At 48.8% G+C, this 22,047-nt stretch overlaps 1 protein-coding gene across 6 annotated transcripts in view; it reads right to left on the minus strand.

The window, feature by feature from the left end:
- Nucleotides 1–22,047, minus strand: part of PTK2B (protein tyrosine kinase 2 beta) — a 116,219-nt gene that overhangs the window by 88,847 nt on the left and 5,325 nt on the right. For 2 of the 6 annotated variants that reach the window (XM_053658266.1, XM_053658263.1), the window contains exon 1: nucleotides 2,669–2,785. The exons of the other annotated variants lie outside the window; for them this stretch is intronic. The gene's annotated coding sequence lies outside the window, so the exon portion shown is untranslated. Of the gene's footprint in view, nucleotides 1–2,668; nucleotides 2,786–22,047 lie in introns of those variants that run through there. 6 annotated transcript variants of the gene reach the window in all.

Here is a 22,047-nt window from a genome sequence, read left to right on the forward strand (position 1 = left end):
ATTCTGCCAGATTTTTATCCACCACACATGAATGAGGGACTTCCAATGTGTGTTCCACTGCTACCGTTGCCTCACCATACCACACCACACCTCCTCACCTCTCCACCCTCTCTCCGCGTCTCTGCCCCTCCTACCCATCTAGATGAATGTGACTTCTTTAAATCCTTGGTTGTCAGACTTCCATAAAGTTCAATTTTCTGACAGTTCTGGGTATTATTTGTTTTGAGATTTAGTTGTAATTCCTTTCTGTAGTTGTACAAGGAGGCGAAGTATGTATCTACCTATGCCTCCATCTTGACTGGAAGTCAGAGTGTACTCTTTCTACTTATAAAAAAAGTTTTATAACAGTATGCTACATTACACCTGCAACAGCCTCATACATCTCATGTTTACTGTTGGTTGCATCATTTTATCTTGTGCTTGATTTAATCTCATGTTGTTTTTTATAATAACATGCTGCATAGGCTTGTAGCCTAAAAGCAATAGACTATACCATATAGCCTAGGTGTGTAGTAGGCTATACCGTCTAGGTTTTTTTAAGTGCATTCTATGATGTTCGTACAACAAAACTGCCTGACAACACACTTCTTAGAACATATCCCATTGTAAGCAATGTATGACTATACTAATTTGTTCTCTATCTCTCTAGTTTTGTCCTTTTAAGAATATTACATAAATGGAATCATACAGAATGAAACCTTTTGAGACTGACTTGTTTTGACAACACATAATGCCCTTGGGATCTATCCAGGTAATTGCATGTATCAATAGCCAATTCCTTTTCATTGCTGAGTAGTATTTCATGTCATGGTTATATCCGTCACACACTGAAAAGTATATAGGTTGTTCCCAGCTTTTTTCTGTAGCTCTTGAACAAGAAGGCAACTAGTTCTGCTTCAGACTGCAGAGCCTTCTGAATTCTGGATGAGCAGTACTTTCAGGTGCTATGCATGCATAGCATGGGGAAATGACTGCAGTCCACGAGCTGGCTTTTCCCTTGCAGCTCATTCCTGCTGATCCTTCAAGTTTTAAGGGAAACATCACCTTTCCTGAGAAGGCTCTCTGTTGATAACCATCCCTCTGGCCAGGATCCTACAGCTCCCATAGTCCCATGTGTCCTTGGTCCCTGTATACCACCCTCCACCAGCACAGGTCTCAGTATTTGTTGAATCAGTAGATTAACAGCAATACTGTCATCATAGTCATTTGCTAGCACAGGCTATCCCCACGTGTGATTACAACACACTCTCAAAGCGACATCTTAAAGGAGGATGGCCACGATCCAATGGTCCATGTTTTCTTACTTGAACAATGTTGTGACTGAAATAAAGATAAGACCACCAGTAGAGTCTTCAGGTGGCTCCAAGGTTTTGTTATTATAGATAATATTGTAATGAATCTCTTAATAAATAAGTACATTTCTGCATATCTGATTGTTTCATTGGGAGAGAGTCCAAGAAGTAAAATGACTAAGCTGGAGGCATAAACTCTTACATCTTATAGAACATGTTGCCAAGCTGCTCTCCAGAAAGGTAGTTGTATTAGTTTTCTACTGTTGCTGTACCGCATTACCACAAACTTCACAGTTTAAAACAACACAAATTTGTCTTATAGTTTGGGAGGCCAGAAGTCCCAAAATTAAGGTGCCATCGGGGTCATGCTCTTTCTAGAGGCTCTAGGGAAGAATCTTTTTCTTTGCCTTTTTCAGCCTCTAGAAACTGTGCACTCCTCAGCTCACGGTCTCTTCTTCCCCTGTCTTCAAAGACAACAGTAGCATCTCCAACTCATTCTCTTTCTCTAACTTCATCTTCTGTTGTCGCATTTCCTTCTGTCCACGCCTGCTCTGACCCTCCTATCTCACTCTTACAAGGACCCTGTGATAACATTAGGTCTACCCCCATAATCCAGGGTAATCTCCCCAACTCCAAATTTTCTTAATTTTATCACACCTGCAAAGTCTCTTTTGCCATATGAATTAACATATTCACAGGTTTTTGGATGAGACACAGACATCTTTGGAAGACTATTATTATGTACCGACCCGTATTAAAACATTAAGACTCCCTTTGAACAAGAGTAACGTACAGTCTGAAGAGTTAAGAGGCAGAATCAAAAATAGGCATTTAGTCTAAGAACACCATTCACTCAAGATGGAATGGCAAGGTCGTTTTTCAATTTCAGACACATGCAGTGCAATGAAAAGCCAGGGATGATTCTGTGGGAAGACTGTCCCTAATATTGACATTGCATTCAAGCCCAGGAAAGAAAAAACAACCTGTGAACATGTGACTTGGTCTGTTAAATCTTATAAATAGGCCAACCTAACCAGGAAGGCAGGCTCAGTTATCTCTTTTATTTATTAACTATTGCCAAACAGTCTAGCAGTATGTAAATGATTTATTGACATATAATTCATGAACTTGCTGCCTGTTCTTTCTGCAAAGTTTCATTTAGGTCTTAGCCATAACACAATTATACATCGCCAATTCCCAAGCACTTTAGATGTTACCATTTCTCAAATTTAACGGCCTTTCCAACAGATTCACATATCTGCTCGCCACAGATCACAAACTGCTACATGACCAAAGCTGGCAAATTTATTGCTGGGGACCACAACTGCTTTGTCTGCCTGCAACACCTCCTCCCCCTTCCCAGAAATTTCACTCACAGTCTTTGCGGGGAAGTATTCCTCCTCCTATGGCAACTGGCTAGTTCTCAAGGAGGTTGCCATCACAGTAGACCCTCTCTCCTACCTCTTCCCTGTTGTCTGGACCACAGGATGTGGTACGTTACTCAAACTAGAGCAAACATGGCTCCCCACCCTCCTGGCCAGGGGGATTGGTCCAACCCGAACACATGATCTTAGCTAAACCAATCACGGTTCTTCTTCAGCATTTTTAAAACTTTAGTTTAGGGAAAAGGCTTTTTCCTGTGGTTGAGAAGGCTGTGGATGAGAGCTAGGAAGCCATTAGCAGCTATTCCTGCTGCCTTTTACAAAAGCTATCCTGAAAGAATGAAGCCAACATGCAGAGAGGACCAAAGAGGCAAAGGGATTACACGCAGAGACACTTGGCCGTGTCTAAGCTTCTAGTTGCACTCATCCCTGAGTTCAGCTGCTTCCCGAATCTTCCTTTAGTTTGAGTTTGTAGCCAGCAAACCCCCTCTTTGGGGTTTCTGTCACCTGCAACTCTAGGAGTACTGACTGTGACACTAACGGGTGCGTGGTACCTCCCTTTCCTCACTTCATCCTCAGTAGTAGGCTTGTATCTGCTGATGTTGTATTCCTCCTGTTCTCAGGGAGTCTTCCAAAGCCACTCTTAGTCAGATCTCAGTGGCTGACAAGCTAAATAAGTTGGCATTCCCAGGCTATTCCTCCCGGAGCAGTTGGACCATGGGAGATCACACCCCCAAAGCAGCACCCCCCTAGAACGAACCAACCACACTATTGGTTCCAAAACTGGTCTTAGTCTGATCTGCCACTACAGGGTAGGGTGGGGGTGTGTTGTGGTGACCAAAGTGTGAGCGTGTGTGTGTGTGTGTGTGTGTGAGGGAGAACTCAACTGTGAACAAATGCATCAGGGACTTTGCTTCCTCATACTTAGAAGTCACCATGTAAAATTAGGCCAAGACGGGCCCTTCTTATCCCATGAGAAGAAAGTGGAAGGAGGGAGAAAAGTCCTACCACAGATGGGCAAGCAATGGCCACTCCACCCAAGATGTCCTAGCAAACAACAGAACCTGCTTAGACAGGGCACGACATCCCCCAGACTCAGGGTGACTCACTGGCTTGACGCAGTAAACACTCTGCCCTTATCTCGGGCATCTGATGGAGCATAGCCCCATTCATATTCATGGCAAATTTGTGCTGTAGACCTTCTGGGCCTCTTTCACAGTGGCTGCTACAGAAATATTTTTGGCATTAAATCCCCTTCAATCCTGGGCCTTGATCAGCAACCCCAGGCTCAGGCAGTACGCCATCTCTCTCTCTCCTTGAGGTGACTGTGGCCTCAGTAGCTTAGGGAAAGGAGACCCCATGCTTCTTCTTGAATGCTTTTTGTTATTTTGTTATAGAAAATGCTGAGACATTTTACTATTCTCTTGAGTTCAAAATAAAGTGCCTGCAAATAAATTGAAGTGCCTAGCTTGACTCTTCTAGCCACAACAAGTTCACGAGTGTGGGCCGGCCCAGGTGACCCATCCTCTAGCCACACTGCGTGCATCATCGTGTTCTTGCTCTAACAGGCATTTACAAGAAGAGAGGTGATTGGGAGGCTTTCCTGTCCTTTGTTTTCCTTGTGTGCAGGAACACATTTGACCTTCGCTTGGCCTTCTGGCTATCAAGCATATGCTGAAGACTACACATTTTATAGGTGAGTAAGTGGGTGACAAAAGTGCTTTGGCAGTTTGTCGAGATAAGTGCACAGAACTTTTTTTTTAATGGGATGGTGGGGGAGACACCATCCTGTATTAAGCGGTGCTTGTAAAGCTGGGAAGGGTGGAGGATCTCAGGGCTCGGACCAGCAGAGGGAGTCTGGTCAGCTGGGGAGCTGAGAGGCAGCGCACCCTTAGGAGCTGAGTCACCTACAGTGGGCACAGCAGAGCGCAGGGAAGGCGGAGCCCAAACAGCAGGCTGAGTCATATTTATTGACAAGACCACGGAACAAAGGCTGTAGACAGGAGCCTGTGCGGGGGACGGCGCTCCCGGCGTTCTATCCGCCCGCTAGCTGTGTTCCTCTTTCCTGAAGTGATGTGCCACGTAGGATGCGGGAGCAGAAACCAAACACGGGTTCCATTTCCACATTATCCTTCAGGGGGCGGCTTTAACCCTTAGGACCAGGTGTGGGCTGAGAGATTTGCTTACAACTGACATTTTATTTTTAACTTTGCCTGTAGAATAAGCCTATGTTTTATTCAGATGAAAAGGTTTATAAAATTATCCTGGAAATTTTAAGATGTGGATAATTTAAAGTTAAACTTTAAACGGTGAAGACTAATGGACAGTATGATAATATTCTTATGGTAGAAGATCTTTCTAGAAGCCCAGTTCTAGTCTCAGATAGACGTCCCCCGCCCCGCCCACCCAGTACCCCTGAGACCAGGAATGAAAGTCAGCAGATTTGGGGGCCAGGAAAGTGCTGCCTCCACACTGCTACAGGGTTGTAGGCAAGTCACTTTCCTGTTTTCTTACTTTTGTATTTTTATTTAAAAAGTAAAAGAAACAACCTAGAAAATAACAATCACCCACATTTCCAAAACCCCAAATTGACAACTGTTAATGTGTTGGAGACCATTTTTTTGTTACTAAAAGGGTTAGACTTGGTGATTGCCAAGGACCTTTCCAATTTAACATTCTCTGATTCTGATTACTGTTCCATGGACCCAGTCATGGCATACATCACAGCTGTCTCTCCACTGCTCCCCCACCAAATAACTATACTTCTAAGGAATTAGCGGTGCTGTGGTTAACCATTGACACTGGTATTATATCTGACCCCTTACAACCTTCTTATACAGCAGGAGTTTCCAACTTTTTAACGAAAGGCTCTCTTCCTCTTCCCCCTGAAGTCATGGGATTAGAGGGTGGGTGGCAGTATCGCCCCTGCGTGAAGCTGCACCCGCCCTTCTTCTAAACCAGGCAGGAGCTTTAAGAATGGCTGGCGTCACCGGTCTATCCTGCTGGGGTCCTCTTTACAAGGAGACTCTACAACTGCCTGGAGGAAATCTCACTGAAGGGAATGCAAATGTCTCTGGAATGTTTGTTTATCCTTGGCCAGCCTCCCCATCTTCAAGACTTCAATAATATCCAAATTCTACTTGTTGGTTCAACTTTATTTAAATTACTGTAAATTACAGATGTTACACATGTTACTATCTCTTGTTTCAAGTATTTGCAAATTCAGCCCTTTTTCAGGCCGGTACTAAACATATCACCACCAAGGAAGGACCGAGACACAAACTTCACACACCTGCACGAGTGGCTGCTTCCCTGGTACCTCTGTCACCCTGTGGGCATGTTCTGACACATTTACCATCCTTATTGAAAGGACAGGGCCATATGCATTCCCAAACCAGAATAATAAGAAGCCTCCAGAACATTTCTGGGTGAGGTTTTGACTGGGTGATAACCAGCCATCTTGCTCACGGGACCCCAGGGATTTGGGAGTGGAGATATGGATGCAAATTATTCTCACAGCCACAAGACAAACACTGTGTCTCTAAAGGAGGATGCAGTTCTGTCCACTGAGGCCCCTGGAGGGCGGGGGGCTGCCACCTCCCCGGTGCTGCAGTGTTAGAGCTTCCGGGTGCTCGAGATGTGCTGGGTTCCAATCCTCTCATTTTACAAGGTGGAGGGGTGGAACCAGGTTTGTCCAAGAGAACTCTTGTCCCTAAATTTGTAAAAGACCTTGACCTGTGTGAAGGACATTAACAGACATTATTATCTCCTTTGAGCTTTATAGCAACTCTGTGCCTTAGACGAGTCAGAAGTTCTTAGTCCCATTTCATAGGTGAGCAAAAGGAACCTTGGGGCAGTCTAGCGCAGGATCCAAGGTCAGAGGTACTAAGTGGTAGACCTCGAGCTGGCCCTCTGCCTCCCAGCCCAAAGTCTTGTCATGACATGGCACTGCCTCTGAGAATCCAACCAGAACACTAGTTTTTGCCCGAGGAAGAGCAGGTGCCAAAGGAAGAACAAAGAAGTGGAGGTGGAAGGACAGAAAGGGACTGCAGTTCTCCAACTGTATGCTGTGTATTTTGCTGGGGTTTTTTCTATTTGCTAGTCTATATAATTATCATAATAGCCTAGTGAGGCAAATACTTCTATGCCCTCAGAAAACAAAGATTTAGAGAAGTTAAAAAAACTTGACCTAAATCACACAGTCAAGACAAAAGAAGAAAGGAATCTAGAATTGAAATATATGTTTCCAGATTCTAGACTCTCTAGCCTTCTCTACTGTTTCATGCTAGACAACATCTGGGAATTCCCTAATCAGGACACCAACAGACAGCAGGTGAGTCTCAGATGCCACCTGGGTGGTGTCCGGCCCAGTGGTCTGAGGCTGGGATGTAAGGAATGTAAGGGACAGGGATTGGGGAGGGACATGGGTGATCTGAGGAGCTTGGGGCTGTCCAGTAGTGTGGAGAAGCATCCAAAAGACAGAGGAACCAGGGACCGGAAGCACAGAGGGCTGCTCCGGCTAGGGCAGAGCAGTGCCAGAGCATTGCGGAACAACCTCCAGATGGAAAAGACTGCAGGAAACGCAGTGGCTGGTGGAACACGGTCTTGGTGCAGGGCAGGGCTGCGTGGGAGCAGAGAGGATGCTGCAAGCTGCCCTTCTGCATCACAGGCATCCTGAGAACAAGTGCGAGCAGAGAGATCCGGCCCTTCAAGAACCACCTACCCAGCCGCCCCCACAAAGACATTACCCCATGCCAAGTAAAAGCAAAGCAGCAACCAATTTGGGCCCCCTGGATGATGAGCCAGTATCTCTGGAGCATAATGCTGGCCACCTCTGACAGCTACCTCCCTCTAGATGCAGAGAAAAGCCAGGGAACTGTTTGTATTGTCTGCTGTGTTCCATGGACAGTACTAGGAGGTGCTATCACACTTCCCTTACTGGTTGCTAAGCAACAGCATTAAGATGATATACAAGGCTGAAGCTCTAAGAGGGTGTGTGTGTGTGTGTGTGTGTGTGTGTGTGTGTGTGTTGGAGTGTTTGCACGCTGGGATGGAGCTGTAGAGTGAAGTAGAGAGAAAAGTAGGCTCTGTTGCTTTTGTTTTGACTGAGGGATCTTGGCAGGTCAAGTTTAGAAGAGCCCTGTCCTGCAGAGGGAACATGGATGGCAATACTCCTGAAGTGCAGGGAACCCATTAAGAAACGTTTGGGTGTTCACAACATAGAAAGAGGACCAAGTTCTGGGTAAGACTGCCCCCCAAGAACAGAATCTCAGAGTAGACAGGTTCCAGGCACCTGGTTTCACTAGTTTTCAACTTCTGGGATATTTCAGATTTATTCTACCTTATTCTAACTAAGGTAGAATAAGGTTGTTAGGGTGGTCCCTAATCTAATACCACCAATGTCCCTGTAAGAAGAGAAAATGTGGTCCAGGGCAAGGTCATGAACAGAGCGAAGACCCAGTGAGGACACAGGGAGAAGTCAGCCATCTACAAACCAAGGACCAAGGCCTCAGAAAAAACCAACCTTGTTGACACCTTAATCTTTGACTTATAGCCTCCAGAATCATGAGGAAAAGATGTCTCGGTTTAAGCCACCCAGACGGTGGCATTTGTTACAGCAGCCTGTGCTGACCAACACAGGAATGAGGAGAAATGAGGCTGGGAGAGCAAACCAGACACCAGCTGCAGAGGAGTCCGGGGGCCATGAAAGCCAGGCCAAGGAATCCCAACATAATGGGATTTGTAGATGGGTTTTACTTAGCAAGATTCATTAGCAGAGTATTTCCAAACAAAAGGCCCATTTGGAGAGGGGAAAGACAGGAGCCCCCAGTGACTCGGTCTGGGAACCACTAGCTAAGAGGTCTTATTTCTTGTGGAGTGTTATGTTCACTGCTGGCAGTGACATTTTAAGATGGTGACAATGATTTATGCTGAAGTGGAAAGCCAGAAAGGCAGGGCATCCGAGAACCACATCACACAAGGAAGGGGTGGGAGACTGCTCTTCACGTTAGGTCTGGATCAGAGATTAATGGAGGGGTGGTCCCTCTCTTTGAGGGCTGTCTCACGCTGATGTTTCTCTCTCTCTCTCTCTCTCTCTCTCTCTCTCTCTCTCTCTCTCTCATCAATAATCCTCTGGTGACGATTTTAAAAAAGATATGTGGAGAGTTGATTATATGCCAGACAGTGCCTAAGCCAGCAGACAGGGCTGAGAGTAGATTTGGGATGGGTAAGGTGGTCTTACACAGCTCCCTGGGAGTCCAAAGGAGAAAGTGCCCATTGCCACCCAAGGCCGTGTGCTGGGAACACAGTGAGAACAGGGCCAGTCATTGTGACTACAGGCAAGAGGAGATCAGGAAGGCAGAGGTGGTACAGCCAAAACCTGGGGAGGATTTCAAAGGGAGAATAAAAAGAATGAGGAAGTCAGAGACAATGAGGAGTGTTTGGGTAGAAGAAACAGCTCTTCTGACAAAGGTGTGAGACATGAGTACCATGTTGAGAAACAAGCAGTGGCCATGTGAACACCTTTGGGAATGACAGGTCCAAAAGGCCAGTCACTTGCAGCCAGTGACATGGGCCTCTCCTGCTTCTCAAAATTCCTGCCACAGCCCAGAGCCTCACCGTGACCCCGGGGCAATGAGCTCCTGGTCTCCTTCATGGCAGCATATGTACATTTTTACCTGAGTCATCTTCCCGTACATGTCAACCCTGTCATAGGTCTCATTTAGTTTTCATGCCTGAATCAACCTTGTGTAATATAACTTGTCTACTTCTTACATTTTGGATGGGTCACAAAGTCCCATTGCCAGAAAGTCAGATCTGCAGTCTGGGGAAGGCAACCGCTTCCTTTTGCAAGCTGCACAGAGCCCAGCCCTGGCTCAGCTTGCTCTTCTGGGGAACGGCATCCGGCTTGCCCTCCAAGCCGTCACCTTTGCCTCCCCGCTCACCACTCAGGCTCACCCAGATGCCCCCATGGGCTGTCCTGCCCAAGCGGGTAGCATTTTTGTTTAAACACGAGTAAAAGATGATGACGTTTCTATTTCCTTAGGAGACGGTAACAGAATTCTTCCGGGAAGAAAATTGTACATGTTTAGACATACGCCTGCTATGGATTGATTAGCTGTATCCCCCTCGAATTCCTATGTGGAAATCCTAACTCCCAAATTGATGGTATTAGGAGGTAAAGCCTTCGGGAGGTGGCTAGGTCATGACAGGGGAGCCCTTATGATACGACTGGTGTCCTCATAAAAGAGGCCCCAGAGAGACTCCTCACCCCTTTCCCCCAGGTAAGGACACAGTGAGAAGACTGCCTACAAGCCAGGAAGCAGATCCCACCAGACAACGAATGTGCCAGGGCCTCAGTCTTGGACTGTCCAGCCTCCACAACTGTGAGAAAGAAGGCTTGTTCATCAGCGACCCGAGCCATGGTGCTTTGTGATAGCAGCCCCAACGACTAAGATAACACTCCACCAAATCACTGCAGTCAGATGAGGCTCAGGGAGGCTGGGCAGGGGTCATTGTTCATTGCTCTGGAAAAGCAAAGGAAGGAGGAGGGGAAGGAGAGCAGAAAAAGACGAATGCGCAGGACCTGACCCTCTCCGTGACACTCTTCCTCCTCCCTCCAGTTCTTCGGTAAAACCACAAAAGCAAATGTTTTGTGGGTTTGGACTTCTTGGGTCCTGGGTGAATGGTCTGAGTTCTGTGCCTTGGGGCGACGAGACCAGACAAGACCTCATAGCACAGAGGTGGCCAGGGCACAAGGAAGTGAGTCCAGAACTGGCGAAGACCCTGGGGCAAGACCTTGGGCTGCCATAGCCTGCAGGGCCAAGGTGTCCACCAAGTTTGATGGACAAGGGGCAGGGGGGCAGGTGACATCTCAGTTACTGTGTTCTAATAGTGTGTGCCACTGATTAAATAAGTGTTAAATGTATCGAGTACTTACTTATGTGCAATGTACCAGCGCTAAGTGCTTTATGCACATCAATATATTACCTCTTTTTAATCTTTGCACTGTGTCTTTAAGGAAAGCAGTACTGTTATTGCCCTGGGGCTTCAGGCAAGCTGAGGGTGGGAGGGGTTAAGAATGTACTTGAAGCCACATCTCCAGGAAGCCAGGAGCCACACCTGGAGTGTGAGGGCTTGCTCCCAACCGTTATGAACACGGCCTGCTGATGGATTGTGAGTTGTTCGTGTGAAGGCAGACGTCCCCTTGACTCCACTGGGAGACTGGATTGCTCCATATTTAAAGGAGCCATAATATCAGGCCCAAGCCTGTGCTGGGAGGGGAGGGGCAGGAGAGGGGGGTTACGGAGTGGGGGACGCACACAAAGAAGCGTGTTCGCCATTTGCCTAGGGAGTGAGAGAGGGGTCAAGAACTGAGTCTGGGGATCTTTTTTCCAAACATAGGGCACGTTTCTATTCTTTCCCCTTTAGCCAGGAGACTCATAAAAATAGGAAAACAGGGAAAGGGCCAGAAGGCAGGGTATAAGGTTCAAGAATAAGGTAGAGGCTGATGGAGAAAATAAGCTATGACCAGTTCAAAGCACATTCTGTGAGTCTCCCCCAGGGTGACCTTGTCGTTAAACTGTTGTAAGTAGATGGCAAAGGGCAGTAGTTCCTCCCAAATGTACCTGGGCCTCTTGGGATTTTAGGGTGCATGTGGGTCCTCAGCCAGGGGGTCCCACGAGCCTGGGGAACATCAGAGGTTTCACTGGAGAGGAACGAGGCAAAACAGTAAGAACTAAAAGACCGTCTTCAGGAAAGGCACATGTTGGAACTTACTCAAGTGTTGAAGAAGGCAGAACGAGGCTTGGCTATCTGGAGACCGAGAGTCGGAAGGTAGAGGTAATATATTTATGTGCAGATCTGGGGGAAGTGCAGGAAGGAGCAAAAGAAGAGAAGGATCCGTCATAAAATGAGATTCTCGAGGCGGACTTAGATGCCAAAGGCAGCGCTTTTCTCTTTCTCTCTCTTTTTTTTTTTGCCTGAGGAAAACATTCTTAATACAGATCTGGGGGTGGTAGTTCCCTGACTGATACGGATTAGTAATCACAGCATTTCCAAGGCTGCCGAGCCCACTGACAGCTCTGGCCCGCAGCCACGCCACCTCCGGCCCGGGCGCAGCCAGCACCTTCTTCTCCACCTCCTTGGCCTTTGCGGATACATTTCAAGAACCAGGGGCCAGTAAGGGCCAAAGTAAACAAACAGGCCTGGGCTTGCTTTGGTCTGTTTTTCGAACCTTCTCAGTGATTAAGCAGACACTGATGGACCAACTCCCACCACAGCCTCTGAGGGCAGGCTCAGGCCCCATGACGGTGACGGAGTTCCAGTCTAAGCGGGGGAGACAGCACTCTGGACTGAACGTTTTTGTCTCTCCAATATCCGAATGTTGAAGCCTTAACCGCCATGACTGTACCTGGAGGTGGTGGGGGCCCTGACCCGATAGATGGCGTGTCCCTGTAAGAACAGGAAGAATGACCAGAGCATTCTCTCTCTCTCTCTCTCTCTCTCTCTTTCTCGACTTGGCGCGCACACCGAGGAAAGGCCAGGAGAAGACACAGCAAGAAGGCCGAGGCCCATGAGCCATGAAGACAGCCTGCACCAGACACTGCCTGTGCTGCACCCTGGCCTGACTTCCAGCTGTTCCAGCTGCCAAACTGCGAGAAATAAATGCCTGTTGTTTAAGCCACGTGCTCGATGGTATTTTGTTATGGCAGCCTACACCGACTAAGACAGAGACGCGCATATAAGCCGCAATAAAATGAGGCAGAGGGAAAGTCCTGTCAGTCAGGAAGAGGGTTGAAGGAACAGAGAGGGTGGGGGAGGAGGCCAGACTGAGGGCACGCTGGTGGAAGGGCGCCCCACGTTGGCATTAGGGCTCAGGCCCAGAGGGGTTCGAAGATTTAGGAAGCCCGGGAGAGGCATTCCTGACGGGGAGAAGACCACAGACAAAGGACAGAGCAGGGAAGGTCCACCAAGCCCTCAGGGGCCTTGGGCAGATGAAAGGTGGGGCTTGATGGCGGAGTCCATGGAGCCAGGGTGGGTGTTTCAACCAGGGTGGGTATCAAAACCATGTTTAGAGTGTTAGGAACAAAACAAAGCACCCCCGGCTGGTGTGGCTCAGTGGAGTGAGTGCTTCCTGTGAACTGAAAGGTCGCCGGTTCGATTCCCAGTCAGGGCACATGCCTGGGTTGCAGACCAGGTTCCCAGTTGGGGGTGTGCAAGAGGCAACCAGTTGATAAATCTCTCACACATCAATGTTTCTCTCCCACTCCCTCTCTTTCTCTCTCCCTAACCCTCTCTCTAAAAGTAAATAAATAAGATCTTTTAAGAAAAAAAAGGAAGAAACAAAAGCAAAACCAAAAAAGGAAGAAATGGTTGCCTGGGTCTGCCTGCAGAAGGCGGGTGCATCGGGGGTGTGCTGAGCACTTGCCCCGGGGGGACGGAGCTGGCTCTGCACCGGTGGTTCTCGGCGTGTGGCTCCCGGGCCAGCAGAGTTCACCTCACCTGCAAGACTGCCAGAAATGCAGGTTCTCAGGCCCCGCACAGACAAAATGTAGCAGTGACTCTCGAGTTGGAGCCGGCAGTCTGTGCTGTTAAAAGCCCTCCCAGTGACTGATGCCATTGACCTTCGAGAAGCTCCACTCTGTGCTACCCTGGAGGGCCCAGGCTGCTCTCATGCAGAATGTCCCCCAAGTGCACTCACCCTGGAACCAGGAATGGAACCAGGAAGCCCCTTGCTCCCGGGTCTGTTTTGGTTGCTGATGAAACTGTGTGTGTGTCTCGTTTTCCTGTAAGTCCTTCTGACGCCCCTCACTTCCACAGGTGTCGGAGACCAGCTCTAAATTACACTTCTTCCTCAGCTCGTTCCACTAAAACCTCCTCAGATCCCAACAAACGTTGGCTGAGTCTGCGGTTCGCATCCTGACATTTGCTAGAAAATGACTGGGAGGCAAAGGGGCACAAGATGAGGTCCCTGCCTTCCACCGCTCTGTTTAGCAAGGCATGTACTTGTGAAAGAAAATTTCATCTCCAGGCAGCACGTGCCTAGCCTACATGGCTGGTACAGCCGAGAGCCAAGAGCTCTGGCGGGAACAATGCCAGAGGTGGCACGGGAGCTTCTGTCCCATGCCCGGCCCCCTTCCCTCCACCAGAGGCTTCCAGTCCTGGGCACCCCATCTGCTCCACGGCTCCAGCGGAACACTCTATTCCTACTGTTGGACAAAAATTCAAAATCTGTCCACCCCTTGCTCTCCAGGTAGGTGACGTCTTCGTAGATTCCTGATACCTGTAGAGGATGCACCGGCTCACCCTCTGCACCTCCCCACTGGATTCGGGCTCATCTGGACAAGCCCGGCTCTGTTCTCTCTGCCCTGCTCCCCTCTGCACACAGACACGAAGGGGAAGAAGGTAGGAAGTGGGTTCCTCTTCTGAGCCAGCCCTGTGGGCCAGCCGTTGCCACCACCCTCTCTGGCCAGCCGGCGGTGTGGGTGACAGAGACACCCAAGCCGACAGCAAAACTCCAGGCCACAGGCGTGGCAGCCTTTGTCCGGGCCCAGAAATGCCTGTCTCGGGGTCACCAATCCAGAGCCTCCTCTGTCTGGCACCAGAGCTGCTCTGACCCAGGGCCAGAGTCCTCTTTTCCAAAATAAAATCTGACTCTCTACCCTGGTTAAAAACTCCCATAGCAAGTGATATAGCCTATGTATGTGATTATCTTACATGTCCTATAGTTTCCTGCTGTTAGAGAATAATGTCCAATGCCAAGAGACCATGACAAAGGGCGATTCCTCAGTCCTGCTGGATTCAGCCTCCCCGAGCGGGTCACAGCTTCCCAAACAGGCCAAGCTTTTCGGTGCCTTCTTATCTTTACACACGCTGTGCTCTCTACCTGGAAGAGCACCTCCTGCCCGTTTTCTGCCTGGTGCACTCCTATCCATTCGTCAAAGCCCTTCCCGGAAGCACCTCGTTTGCCAAGCCCTTTGAGCCTCCCCCAGGGGAAGGTGCCTTCATGCCTGTGGCGTTTGACCACCCTCTCACGACACGGCTGGTTCCGCTGGGACTGCTCGCACTGCTCAGGACTTGGAGGGCGGCCTCTCATTCACATCTGCATCCCTGAGCCTAGCGCAGCACCTGGCCCATAGTAGGTGCTGAGAAATGGGGAGCCGGGTGGCTCTCAGAGTCACCACATCAGAGCCACTGAGCCCACATCCTCAAAAAACAGAAGCAGGACTGCAAGGGGGAAGACTGGAAACTCTCCCTCCTGGTAGAGGTTTAAATACCAAGGGAAACACCCACTTGGGGGGACAGTTTCGACTCAGCCCTGCGGTGGCACAGAAGGAAAGGCCAGTTGTCGCCGTCCCTGGGATCTCACCTAGGAACCGACCGGAAGCCCACGGCGCGGACCCAGACACCTGCCTGACACACACAGACCTGAACCCCGACTTTCTGTACAGACCACCGTTGGTAAAGGGAGGGGTCCAGGCCATGTCCCCACGCACTTCCCCTGTCCCTCGCTCCCGGACCTCAACTCCAACCAGACACACTGCAGAGCAAATGCCACAGGAGCCTGTCCTTCTGTTGCTGCCATGGAGGTCTCTCCAGAGAGCAGTATCAACTGTCACTCACTCCCCCTCCAGAGTCTGTGCCTTTAAAAGCCACCTCTACAGCTTTCACCCGTGTCTCTGTCACTTCTTCGTATGTCCAGCCACAGCTGCCATTTTTGTCCCTTTACCCGCTGTTCTCTCTCTCTCCCTCCTCACTCTACCCCAAAATCCAGAGTCCTATTCTCCAGTTCCCATGTGTCTTCTTAAGAGAAGACCGAAGGGGAAGACTGGACAGGGCAGGGTGTGGAATTCACTGGTGAATCACTAGTGAGCGTGGTTTGGAAAAGGATGTGACTGTGCCACCACAGAGAGGGGAGAAGGCAAAGGCCCTGAAGGGAGGCACCAGCCACCCTGAAGTCCTCGGGCTGGTGGAAGGGCAGCAGCGGACTCGGGGCCTGAGCAAGGCAAACCCTGAGAGCATCCTGGCGTCACATCACAACCCTAAAGGCCCTGCTCCAGCAGCCAGACCCCGAATCAGTCCTACAGTCCTGTTACTCAGTCTTCGGGTGTCTCAGTCACCTAGAGGAAACTGGGCCGACTCAGGTTCTCCCGTTTCAAAAGGAGATGATAAAGATATTCCAGGCAATAGAAAATACGGTGTTTTGTTTCTAACTTGTGACTGCAAACCTGTTTTCTACACAATTTTAAATATGATTCTGTAGAGTATAAGACGAAGATCAATGCTGGTTTTCTGGGTAGGAATTAAGAGGGAATAAAGAGAGTCAGATTAGTGTGGTTGCTTGGTCGACTGCCTACCGGCTTGCATTCCTTCCTCTTTCAGTCAGTCATTCATTCACGTCTAAAGTCATGTGTCCATCTGTCCACCCACCACCCATTTTTAAGTATCATGCATGTTTAAATATAAGGTAAAACTCTCCACCTCTCCCAAACTACCTGTCAGAAAAAAGGAAGTTTATATTCTAGCTCTGACAGAATTCTTTCTCAATTTCTCTGTTTTGAACAAAAATACACTGTTTGGGGGAAAATATTAATTAGTCTGACACCACTTCAGTCAATGCAAGTCTCAGACATTGACAAAGGTCACGGGGTGGAATGGTCAGGTTCATTAGCACAGCACTCTAATGTAGGGTTAGTAACTTTCCTTGGCAGTCTAGCCTCACAATTGCAAGTACTGAATTTTGTTGTGAACAAACAGTTCAAAGGTCATTTGAAAGCAATATACCAAGTGGTATATTGTGGATATCTAAAAGAAATACCTTCTAAAGGATTTGATTAGACATTTCTCCACAGCAGACATACAAATGGCCAGTAGGTACATGAAAAGATGCTCAACGTCATTAGCCATAAGGGAAACGCAGGTTAAACCCACAATGAGATACCACTCCGTGCCCACTGGAATGGCTGTAATCAAAATTACAGGCAATAACCAAGTGTCAGAGAGAATGGGGAGAAACCGGAACTGCCACGCACGGGCAGTGGGAACGTAGAATGGGGCCGCTGCTGTGGAAAGCACATCAGCAGTCACTGAGAATGCTAAGCATGGAGTCATCAAGGGGCCGCACAATTCTCCTCCAAGGTATAAAACTAAGAGAAATGAAAATACGTGTCCACACCAAAACCTGTACACCAACGCTCCTAGCAACAGTATTTATAATGGTCAAAAAGTAGAAACAACTCAAATCTTCACCAACAAATAAGTAGATAAACAAAAGGTTACACAGCCACGTGATGGAATATTATTTGGCAAAAAAGGAATGATAGACTAATACGGGTTACTGCATGGATGAACCTTGAAAACACTATGCAAAGTGAAAGAAACTAGTCACAAAAGGTCACAATGTTGCACAATTCCATTAATATGAAATGTCCAGAATAGGCAAATTCTATTTAAAGTAGATCAGTGGTTGCCAGGAACAAAGGGGATGGGGAGAATAAGGACTGACCGCTCATGGTTTCTTTCCGGGGTGATGAAATGTTCTTCAAAGACACAGCGGCAATGGTTGCACAACCCTGTGAATTCACCAAACTGTACATTGTTTAAGGATGAATTTTATGGTATCTCCAAAAAAGCCATTATTAAAAGAAAAAAATTAGTGGGGTTGTCACGTTGTAAGGTATAAAAAGGCTGAATCACTATATTAGACACCTGAAACTAACATAATCAATAGAAGAGTGCATGCTAACTACACTTTAATTAATTAACTAATTAATTAAACAAGGACCTTCTGGCCTAATGAGAACAGCCAGCTCTCCAGGACAACACCGCGGGTCAGAACACAGAGGGCTGGTTCAGAAGAGGCTCTGGGAGGAGGGGGACAGTGATGTCAAAGGCGTGCGAGAGGCATCTGGACGTTGTACCCACAGGGAGGGTTGGGGGGAAAGCCGTATTTTTAATTTTATGTATTATTTTATATAGTCTGTGATTTAAAACATGTGTCACCAAAATGAAGTGTTAAACATCACCCTGACACATTCACACAGTCACCTTTTTCAACAACCCTCCTTCCGGGAGGCACTTGCATGCTCATCAAATCTGGACTGGGTGCTGGGCACCAGCTGCCTCCTGGAGTCACGACCTTGACCCCCAGTGCAGAGAGGGTTCTGGCCTCAGTGGAGCTTACAGCCTAGTGCGTCTGAATGGAAACGAGGCTTGAGCTTGAGGCAACTACTATGAAAAGTTTGCAAAAATGATGGTAAAGCTTTGTGCATCGTTCTTCATGTCAGGGCGCTCAGAGAAAGCCCTGGACTCCCCTCCCAGAAACAGGTGCACTGGCTCCGAGGGGCACGCTGTGCGTCTCTTCTCCGCGCTTGCGTGCATGCACCACCTGGCTCTAGCACATGCACCTGCCATGGCCCAGGTGCGACTCCCTCCCTGAGATCATTCTTTGCTGAACCCACTTGAATCCGGACCCACCCTCCAGCGTCTGTCACACATAAGCAATAAGGACCTCATGACTGGAGAACTGAGAAAGAGCCAAGATGATCAGTGCCCAGGGACCGCAGAAATGAGTCCAGCATCCATCAGGCACCTGCCCTCCCTGCACCAACTCTGGGAGGGCCTTTTGTAACCCTGTTTATTTACTGGGCTTTCTCCCAACATCCTTTTGGATGAAAACTCTCCATTGTTAACAAGTCCATTTCCCCCCCTCCCACACTTGCTGTATGTGCAAATGAAAACCCTGAGGTTTGACCAGGCTTACCCAGGTGACTCAATCAAGGTCATGTGGTGGGACAGTGACAGAGCCACCAGTGACCAGACCCAGGGCTCCCCAGAACTCCCTGTGTCAGGGCAGTGCCCTCTCTGTCCCCCACACCTTTTTCTAGAAGCGAACACAGGTGGGTAGCTAGGCATTTGTCCAACAGGCGTGGGGAGGATTTTTCTGCACAGAGAAGTAAACAGAGAGGCATTCTGGGGACAACAGAGGACCACCCACTGGAGATGAAAGAGTCAATGTGGATTAAGTATTTTCAGGTCTTTGGCACACAAAACCCAGAAAGCTCCACGTGCAGTTCCTAAAGGTCAAAGTCCAGATTACCGAAACGGCCCGGCACATCTTTCTCTGGGACCCCTACAGCGAGTTTGCCCTCTATAAAGACACCCTATCTTTTTTCCTACTCCTTTCTTTGTTTGGTCATTTAGCCTGGCCTAGATGTGCTCAATAAGCTGGAGGACGAGGGAGAGGGGAAGGCAAGGGTGTGACGGGTTAGAGAGACACAGAGGAGTTTAGCAGAGGGATCATCGAGCTCCTGCTCTACACACCGCCTCCCGCTGGGCTCCATGTTCTGGACAGGCAAGGAATGCACCCCAGTCTCTAGGGAGAGTGTGGTCCCCATGCTGGTCACTGGCTGTCGTGTTGCCCAGCACTGGCGATGACGAAGATCACATCTGCCACAGGTGAACCAGGCACAAGTGCGTAGACAAAGAGGGAGATGGCACTCTCCTTTTCTTGGAACTTGAGGAGGTTGGGAAGGGGAGTCCAGGGAAAAGCACCTCCCTGCCCCAAGGAATTTCACACCCCGAAGTCCAAACCCAGAGACTGCAGGAGGTTTCCCAGGTCAGGAGCTAAGCCAAGGGCGTCAGGCTTGGGCGGGCGTTCGGGGCAGGACACAGGACTTGAGCAAAGGTTTGATGGGGACCAGAGAGCAGATGGGGAGAGTATGGGGAGAAATAGGTGAGCAGGGTAGACAAGGTCTCATTATGGAGGGAACTGGGTAGTAAACGTAAGGGGCCTGCGTTTGCCCAGAGGCACTGTGGGAACTAGAGCTAGGAAGGGGAGAGGCTCTTGGGTAATGTTGGGTGATATTAGGCAACAGGTTTGGCTACAGCAGGGCCAGCCAGGGAAAAGGGAGGGAAGGAATGAGAGGCATGTAGAATCTGTAGGACCCATTAGTGAGGGGGAAGATAGGAGTGGAGAAAAGCAGAGAAGAGAAAGGGAAGATAACTCCAAGGTTTTGGCCCAAGTACCTACGAGAATGACAAAGGAATGACCAGAAGGAAAAGATGTTTTGGTGTGAGAAAATGATGAATTTAGTTCCTGACATGTTGCATTTCAGACAGGTTACTTGAGTGGCAGTATCTTGCAGACTCTTGCAAGTGGAGGGCTGAAGCAAGGGAGGAGGGTCAGGCTAGAGGGGGAGCCCAGGAGTCGTCTGAACCAACGAGGGTGGATGGGGGCAGATTGAAGTGCCTGTTTCTCCTTGATTCTGGAGGAGATGACCATTGGCCCTCTAGACAGGCTGACATTTAGCGTATACCCAGCCAGACGAGGTCTGAGGAAAAGCACCTATCTATGAATCAAGAACATGAAAGGAAATTAAGGGGAATGGCAAATTATATATACAGCCTGGACAATGTGATGCTCCCTATGTCTTTTACATTTATCTAAGGACTGATTTTAACTCAGAGGATGTAGAAGCTCCGCGTGACCGGCAGATCCTCTCCAGGACCCCCAAATCATCCTGAATTACACAATTTATCCAGCCTCCTAAGACCTAAACTATTTATAACAATGGCCTACCTGCTCCTCTTGAGAGCGCTCTTCACTCTGATCTACCTTACACACTGCTGCCCAAATCCAATCAAGTTCCCTTCACCCAAGACAGCATCTCAACAGCTCCCTGAAGCCTTCCGAGTGAAGTTCAACCGCTCCCTATGGCCTTCGGAATACTGTCAAACCTCTTCAGCTGCCACGGTCAAGTTTTATCTTACTTTCCACCCTTATACCTTATCTTCATTGTCCTTCAGTACTCTTGGCTCCACCCAAAATGAGTCACGGGAATGAGGACTTCCCACTCACCTGCTTTTATTATTACTTACACTCTTCTTTGACATAACCACCATCCCAAATTTCTATGGCTATACCCTACTCATCCTTCCAGAGCTTTTCCAAATGCCACTTCCTCCAGGAAGCACTCCTAGAGTACCCAGATAGAAGCAATCTCTCCATCCTCTAACCTCATTACACTTTATAAGTACCTCTTTTATGTCACCATAAGTCTCCATCTCGTCTAACAGCTATTTATCTTTACGTATTACCTCCCCTACCAGACTGTAAACTCATTGAGGACAGATACAGTCCTTCAAACTCGGGGAAATAAGAATATACCCTGAGCATGACGGGGGTGAGGAGGTGGAGAAATATTAAACAAATGCCCAGCACAAGCTACAAAAAGGAAAATGAAGGCTCAGAGGGATTATGTGACTTGGCGATGCCACAGGGGTAGAAAGTGCTGGAGTAAAGACACAGGCCCAACTCTTTGTGACCCCAGACTCCTTATCTCTCCAGGGAGAGTGCCTGGTGGGAGTTTACAGGGCATTTTCACAAGAGGCAGAAATGTCTCTCAGTGCCCCTTTGAGGGATGCCACACCCTTTCTTCATTTTCAAGTGAGAAAAGCAAGGCTTGGCAGAGTGAAGAGACTCACCCAAAGGCACCCCGCCAGCAAAGGGTAGACTGTAACCTAGGGGCCTGTCTCCTGACTCCAGATTGCCTTCCCACCGCCCAGGCTGACCACTGCCTAAGCAAGCTGGGATGCTGCCTGCCTTGCACTAGGGGCCGGGGACCCGGACCATAACTGGCAGGAGCACTTTCAACTGTGCCTGTGGATCATCTGTAACCTGCCTGGAGCAGTAACCGGGGGTGGGGAGAGTGTAAACCTGAGCTGAAGGGAGAGCAGCCAGGCCCTGGCTCCAAAAGCTCCCAGAGAACAAAGAGACACGCCTGAGGTTAGGGAGGGACAAACTGCATTAATTTAGAAACTGGGAAAAGATGTGATGTTTCTAATGGCCAGGACCGGAGGAGGGATCGACTGGAAAAGGGAACCACCCAGAAGAGCAAAGCCCTAACTCCGAGCAGAATTCCCAGTGGGTCTCTGAGGAGCCTTGGGGGCCCACCTGTGTCACAGTGTGATCGCAACAGCTGGGGGAGGCCGAGAGTCAGGTACAAGACCCTCAGGGAAAGAAGGGGCTGGAGGAAGAGGGACAGCAGTCCTGGTGCCCGCCCTCAAGAGTTGTTGGGAGAATTGCCCCCACTGAAATGGAGACCAGTCCATAAGACAAGAACGGAAGCCAGTCCCAAGTTCTAAATCCTGGGCAGGGTGCATCCCTCTGAATCCCCTCTCCAGTGAGTGATGTTGCCAGATTCTGTCTAGGTAGATTTCAGAACATAAAAGGGAAGCAGGGGATTGGCGAGGAGGAAAATGTTAGTGAAATGTAGCCAAGACAGAGGAGGGGGAGGCTCACCCTTCCATGGGTAGTGGCTGTCATCGGTCTTAGTTCCAATCATGTTGGAACTGCCTCGTAAGAGCAGTGG

This window comes from Artibeus jamaicensis, unplaced genomic scaffold, assembly GCF_021234435.1.
Source record: "Artibeus jamaicensis isolate MK-2021 breed Jamaican fruit bat unplaced genomic scaffold, CSHL_Jam_final scaffold_537, whole genome shotgun sequence".
NCBI classification, from domain to species: Eukaryota; Metazoa; Chordata; class Mammalia; order Chiroptera; family Phyllostomidae; genus Artibeus; species Artibeus jamaicensis.